Raw genomic sequence first — 7,796 nt, forward strand, 5'->3', positions numbered from 1 at the left:
AGGATCGACCCATGCACTTGAGACAATACTGGGCGCGCATCGAAGGAGACTTCATGGCTATGTCCCGGATCCACCGCCCCCTGTCTTGCTTGACCCATCCACAAGAATCAACACCGGACGCACCGACTCGTCGTCGATGCCGACGAGCTGTTTCATTGCGAGGTTAAGGGGGACCGCGGAAGGGCTGCACTGGTGCCTGTGCTACGCGCTACTCGCTAGCGGCGTCAACTGGGAAGGGGCGGCTAGGGTTTGAACAGGGAGGAGGAGACACGGCTTGCGTGGATTTTTCGTTGCTTGCGTGCGTGGGTATGACGGTTTTCCTGGTTCTTTCGCCGGATCGCATGGGGGTGGGACCACGTAATTAAGAAGAATGAATCACGTTTGGGGTGGAACGTACACAGGGAAAACCAACAGCACACGGGAGGGAGGTTCGACGAAGGGTTCAACGACGGAAGACGGGAAATGGAACGTTGCGTTTCTTTTAGGTATTATTATTATTATTATTAGAGAATTAGAGATTAGAGATTATTTGTTTCCTAAAAATCTATTATTTATTTCCTAAAGCAAATTGCATTAATGCGAGAGATCCGTTGATTTGGCTAAGGTAGGAAAGAATCTATTATTTGTTTGCTAAAGCAAATTGCATTAATGGGAGAGATCCGTTGATTTGGCTAAGGTAGGAAAGAATCTATTATTTGTTTCCTAAAGCAAATTGCATTAATGATAGAGATTCGTTGATTTGGCTAAGGTAGGAAAGTTATATCCGTGATCTTTTGTCATTAGGAAAGTGTTGAAAATAAACCGTACCGGACTACCAACTCCTCCATTAGGTTTTTTTTCGCTGGTTAATTTTCATAGGTTTTTTTTCGCTGGATTGTCTTGGGTGCGATCGGAGGTTAGGCCCTCGAGTGCGTGGGGGCAGGTGGGGGCTTCGGCACGCGGTTTTTTCGGTTCATGGCGGCTCAGTGTGAGGTGGGACAAGGTACCAAAAAAAAACCATAAAAAGTGAGACGAAAAAAAACCTGGAAGCGACATGGATGCTCCGCCATATCCGCCTGGACGAGCGCAGGCTCTTCATCACCAACCTCTTGTTTAACCACGATGCCACGGTGGCCACCAGGCGGCTTGAAGCCACAAACGACATGCTTGAGCACACATCACGATGTTGGGGGTCACACCCGACAGCGACACCATGCAACGCGTCATGGCGGCGTTCATGGAGGCGTTGGCGCCATGCTAGCTCCCGGCATGGGCTGGCCTGTGCAGGGCACTGCTCCTACCCTGTGCGGCGCCCACACCACCATCGCACCCTATACCATGCAATCAAATTGGCAGATAGAGTGCAAAATAATGGAACAAAATTGATAGAAAGATGAACAATGTGCAAGTAGCAACCTCAAAATACGAGGACTACTCGTTTTGAAGTTTCAGAAGAGTTGATCTCAGAAAACTTCAATTGAACGCAAGACCGAGTAGCAATGTACCCGGATCAGCAGCCTGATTTTTAGATGGTGTAGCTGGCAAATCTTCAAATCTAGTCCCCAATAAGGAAATCAAGAGCAGATCATGAAGTTAATATACAGAACTTCCAGAAATCACACATTCACCTACATCCAAAATGAAGCCTCCACCTACCAAAATCACATGCCTAGTTCTTATAGTGTCCCAAAGGCAGTATGTAAGGCAGCGGAATGGATGATCAAATCATAAAACACAATCTAGTATTTACCAGCGATTCAGTATCCTGCATGTCGGACTGGATCTCAGAGAGTCTCTGCTTCATCTTGTCTTCTTAGATTTCACCATGTAAGACGAAACCAACAACAACGAATAGAAATAGGCACGGGAAGAGAGGGTGGCGATCTTGGCGAAGACCTCGCAGACGCAGAGTCGCAGTACTGGCGCTCGTAGCCCTGGAACACCTCGCTGCTTATGATTGCTCCTCTTGATCGCCTTTCATGGCATGTATTAAAGATAAATGGTAGCTAACCAGACCTGGCAGCTGCCACCGCCGAGAGGAGGTTGAGTAGTCAGCCGTTTGCGGAGGTGAAAGCTGCTATGTACGTCCTTGATCCATCGCCCGCCGTCCAGGATCGACCCATGCACTTGAGACAATACTGGGCGCGCATCGAAGGAGACTTCATGGCTATGTCCCGGATCCACCGCCCCTTGTCCTGCTTGACCCATCCACAGGAATCAACACCGGACGCACCGACTCGTCGTCGATGCCGACGAGCTGTTTCATTGCGAGGTCAAGGGGGACCGCGGAAGGGACGCACTGGTGCCTGTGCTACGCGCTACTCGCTAGCGGCGTCAACTGGGAAGGGGCGGCTAGGGTTTGAACAGGGAGGAGGAGATACGGCTTGCGTGGATTTTTCGTTGCTTGCGTGCGTGGGTATGACGGTTTTCCTGGTTCTTTCGCCGGATCACATGAGGGTGGGACCACGTAATTAAGAAGAACGAATCACGTTTGGGGTGGAACATACACAGGGAAAACCAACAGCGCACGGGAGGGAGGTTCGACGAAGGGTTCAACGACGTAAGACGGGAAATGGAACGTTGCGTTTCTTTTAGGTATTATTATTATTATTATTATTATTATTATTATTAGAGAATTAGAGATTAGAGATAGAGATTAGAGATTATTTGTTTCCTGAAAATCTATTATTTATTTCCTAAAGCAAATTGCATTAATGAGAGAGATCCGTTGATTTGGCTAAGGTAGGAAAGAATCTATTATTTGTTTGCTAAAGCAAATTGCATTAATGGGAGAGATCCGTTGATTTGGCTAAGGTAGGAAAGAATTTATTATTTGTTTCCTAAAGCAAATTGCATTAATGATAGAGATTCGTTGATTTGGCTAAGGTAGGAAAGTTAGATCCATGATCTTTTGTCATTAGGAAAGTGTTGAAAATAAACCGTACCGGACTACCAACTCCTTCATTAGGTTTTTTTTCGCGGGTTAATTTTCGTAGGTTTTTTTTCGCTGAATTGTCTTGGGTGCGATCGGAGGTTAGGCCCTCGAGTGCGTGGGGGCGGGTGGGGGCTTCGGTACGCGGTTTTTTCGGTTCATGGCGGCTCAGTGTGAGGTGGGACAAGGTACCAAAAAAAACCATAAAAAGTGAGACGAAAAAAAACCTGGAAGCGAGACTACCAACTGCTCCATTAAGAATAGAGATATATATATAGATAATCTGGGCGACTGTATCGTGTACTCCAAGGGTACAGGTGCTCCTTGTTGTCCCAGATTGAAAAAACAGATCTTAATGATCACAAAAAAAATCGAACATACATAAATATGCTATAATAGTGTCTAGTTCTTTTTGGTGCATCAACGCAATGAACTATTTTCTTCAGACACATACTTACGTTTGGTCATGTAATATTAGGATAATTTAGTTTTCGACTTATATCAACTTCTAAAAAGATGAATGCGGCTGCTACAAGAGTACTGGATATCTTCTCCGTTTCTTTTGCGGAAATATCTATCTGTTGTTTTGAGAATGGGAACTTAGTAAGTAATAACCCCATAGAATCTATCTGTATCTATAGTAGTACTTAAAAAGAATATAAGGTTCCCATTTCACTTTTGTTTCCATCACCTTTTTGTCCAACATTCCATGTATATGATAATCAATCATCTTAATTTACTTACCTTCTGAACCAATTCCATTTTAATTTACTTACGAAACTTCTATTCAAAATATAAGGTAATTCACGGTCAGAATTTGATGAACATTTATTATTGACAAGTAAATCAAAAGCTAACGTACTAGAATATTTATATCCCCTTGCAACGCACATGCATTGTTCTAGTCTATATATAAAGATAAATAGGCAATCGTGTCAGAAAGCTGGTTTTTTGGCCAAAAGGTACTTCAAACTTGGAACGAGCATGAAGCAATTATGGAGACTTCTTTGTCTTTTGAGTTTTTTTGGCGGACCTACCATGCTAGATCTTTGGTCTTCCCCTGGAATCGATGAAAAAGTGAATCGCTTCTTATGTGCTAGCTCAGAATAATTCTTCTCTATCTATAATATCTATTTCATGCCTTTTGTTTTGAGACACATCTGCTGTCTATAAGCCTATAATCGAGCCCGTCGAACCCCAATATGACACTCACGTACTCCCCCAATTTCTAAATATAAGACCTTTTAATACGGGTTATATTCGGATGTATGGACATATTATACTTTAGATTGACTCATTTTGCTCCGTATGTAGTTCGTATAGGAATCTAAGACTTATAATTAGAAACGGAGGGAGTAGTTGTTATGACCCGACCCATTGTCACCGTGGAAGCACTTTCTCTGCACCGAGACAGGTGGTCGGTTTCGGCGCAGGCTCGGCACAGGCCCAGCGCTTTCCCCCTGCAATGCTCGTCGCTAGAGTCGGAGCTGCCTAGTCATCGGCGCATGCAGTGGACTGTTTGGCGTTGTCCGGCATAGGCCTCGATGCTCGTTTATGGTGAGGGCTTCATCGATGCTCGTTGATGGTGGAGTTGGAGTCGCCCTGGCGGAGGTGTGATGACGATGACGCTTCTATACTCGAAGGCGGGTGTGCGTTCTTGTGTGGGTTGCCAGGTCGCCCTGTGTGTCCTGTGTGGGCATGTTGTAACGGTTTTTGCCAGGTTTTCCATTAATTAACCGAGCAATTCTCTTTTTCTTTATTAATGAGATGAGGCAATACTCCGTTTGAAAGAAAAAATGTCCCGGCCCAATCATAGGGAGTACACCCGAGGAAGGCCAGCTTTTTTTACAGAAAGCTATACCATTTTCCATTCCCTTTTTGCCGATCTTGATATCATTATTATACCGCCGTGCCTGGCTAATTGCGACATGACATATACAGCAGTGATGCACACGGCAAATCTTGATTCAGAATTCATGGATTAGGAAGGAGAGCAATCTCCGGATGCAATCACGGACAGATCGACACCCACAGGCCAGCTCAGTGCGCAGGCGTGGCCCTATATATATAAACGCGCCACCCAAATGAAACGCACATCGAAAATCACCAGTCATCAAGACGATCGATCCTCTCCTATCCTCTGTCGAGCAGAACGCACGGGCACTCCCACCCATGGCGCCGCCCGCAAGATCATCGGCGCCGTTGCTCCTCCTCCTCCTGGTTCTCCTCGTCGCGGCACGGCGGTCCGCCGGTGACGACGACTCTCCACGTACGTACCCCGACTGGCCGACCGCCGTCCATGTCGTTTTCTCGATCGCACATGCATATATGCGTACGTACTTGACATCTAGATCGTCTGACCGATGTTGTTGATCTGATTTGGCGGCGGTTCGGTGATTTGTATGCAGCGCAGGTGCAGCCGTTGGACCCCAAGTGCCAGGAGATGACGGAGATGTGCACCCCGGCGTCGTGCACCAAGCTCTGCCTCAGCATAGGGCTGGGTAAAGACGCCGACGGCGGGTTCTGCACCTTCCATGGCATGCAGTTCTACTGCTGCTGCCCCATACCCGCCCCCGTCCCGCCGCCCTCAAGGCTCTGATTTCAAGTTTCTCAAATGATCTTGTAGCCGGATTCCAGTGCTATCAGGAATTCAGGATGATAGCAGGATCTTTGGCCGTACACAGAATAGAGCTAGTCATGAGCTAGCACATTATGGTCGTGCCACGCCTCGTACTGCTGTCTGTCTGGGCTCGGGCACGGATGAAGTTGTAAGGCTGTGTATGAACGATGTAATTCCTGGTTGAGTAATACAAGATCCCATTTCCCGGCAAAAAAAAAGAGTACTGGATATCTTCTGCATTTTTGTGGAAATATCTATCTTTTGTTTTGAGAATGGGAAATATCCATCTTCTGTTTTAGACGCATCAACTTTTTTTTTGAGACAACCTCGCAAAACCTTATTAACCCGTCACAATGTTTATAAGGACGAATGAAAGATCTCGAAGGTGGATTAACCAAACATGACGACTATCCCGAGAGAAAGACCATGCTTTACTAGGTTGTGAGCCTCAAATTTGAGCTCCGAAATTCATGGACTATATTAAATGAAAGAAAAACTAAAGAACAATCTGAAATTTCACATAACATTGCTCCATAAGCAGCTAAGTTCCCCTGCTTAATATCAGCGACCACCACCTTGCAGTCTGAAGCAATATGAATGCATTGAACATACAGATCATCGGAGAGTGAAAGAGCTTCCCTTATAGCCAGCGCTTCCAAAGTTTAGGCGGGGGGGGGGGGGGGGGGGGCTATTATATGATTGAAGACTATCACTGAGGCCCCAAGATAGGCGCCAGTTTGGCCTCTACAAATCGCTCCCACTGCACCGTACCTCCCCCTCATTGATACTGTTGTGTCGACATTTGAATACTACTTCGGTACAACCCCTTAAACACATCAACGGAGGAGATCTTTCCATACCCGTTCATAATAAAGGGTAGGATAGTCTTTTTACACCCACGCCGATACACAACCTTCGTTTTTTAAGAATTATACAAGCCTGTGTATGTACGGTTCGTACACAGCCCGACGTACATGAAAGGTCAACTGGGCCGGCCTAGCAGCAAACAGTCTAGTAGTGAAACAGTGGAAAATCCAAAAATATTACTCTCTCCATCCACAATGTAGTGCGCCCGCGTTTTTCAAGATCCAACTTTGACCGTAAATTTAACCTGTTGTTGTCAGGCAAACAGACCAAACCACTAGAACAAGCATGTCATATTGTCTAATTTGCATCGCGGTTGTTTAAGATCTTCCGTATTGGGCGACCGTTTCCTTCCTGCTCTACTCCTTCTTAACGGAAAATCAAAAGCGTGCAGATTTCTCGACGTCCAGCTTCACAGTTTGAGCTCATGCAAAGCCCCAAAATGGCATTGCAAAGTAAAAAATGTTCATGTTTTTTTGCTGTTTGGTTTTCCCAAAAAATTTCTTCCTTTCTCTCATTACTTTGTAAAAACGCGAATGAACATTCTTTCAAAATTGTATCGCAAAAAATTATTCTTTCAAAATTGCGTGAAGAAATTAAATATTTTCTGAATATGATTTCTAAACATACAAACTATTTAGACACACATTTAGATTTTCTTCAATTACACATTGAACATTTTTTTCAATACATGCTCAACTTTATAGATATGGATGTTGACCATTTTTAAAATAAGTTTTTAGGAAGTTGAACGTGATTTTTTATAAATGTGAAACAAATTTGAACGCAACATATTTAAAAGAATTGGAATTTTAAATGCGAATATTTTTTTAACACGAAGCAAATGCAAAGAAACTTTTCAAAAAGTGGAACATATTTTGAAACTCTTAACAAAATTTCAAAATTGAGTAATTCTTTTGAAATCCCAAATAATTTTGAAACTCTGAACTTTTTTTTAAAATGTGACCACTGTTTGTAATATTGGAAGTTTTGTGAAAACATGAATAAATAAATAAATAAATAAGTACGTTGAACATTTTCAAACTTTGCAATTTTGAAAAAAGAGAGAAGAAACAATCAGTAAAAAAGAAAGACAAAAAAACTGATTTTTGAACCTTCTAAAAGGTATAGAAACCCGTAAAAACCGGGCTAGAACCATCTAGAAGGTTCCTAAGACCGGCATCTGCCGAGGCAACAAACAGATTAAAATGGGTTGGGCCATGTTCACTCGTATCAATCGGTTCTGTGAGAATAGCGACTTTTGACACAATAAGAGACAAATAGGGGTTTTCCCGACAGGAGCCCGACGGGAGAGATGTCGTCGCCTAGTCGGGCAAAAGCTTAAGCATTTATTTCTTTTATATTTTTTGATTAATTTTCTTCTTCTTTTCGAACTTTATT

General features: G+C 43.9%; 1 long non-coding RNA gene across 1 annotated transcript; it reads left to right on the top strand.

Moving 5' to 3' along the window:
• The first annotated feature begins 5,024 nt into the window (after positions 1-5,024).
• Positions 5,025-5,719, top strand: LOC147966622 (uncharacterized). Its single transcript, XR_015607818.1, has 2 exons — positions 5,025-5,180; positions 5,320-5,719. It is a non-coding gene; the product is annotated as an uncharacterized LOC147966622 (long non-coding RNA).
• The last annotated feature ends 2,077 nt before the right edge of the window (positions 5,720-7,796 follow it).

This window comes from Triticum urartu, chromosome 6A (genome assembly GCF_056163025.1).
Source record: "Triticum urartu cultivar PI428250 chromosome 6A, HENAU_Tu73, whole genome shotgun sequence".
Classification (NCBI taxonomy): Eukaryota; Viridiplantae; Streptophyta; class Magnoliopsida; order Poales; family Poaceae; genus Triticum; species Triticum urartu.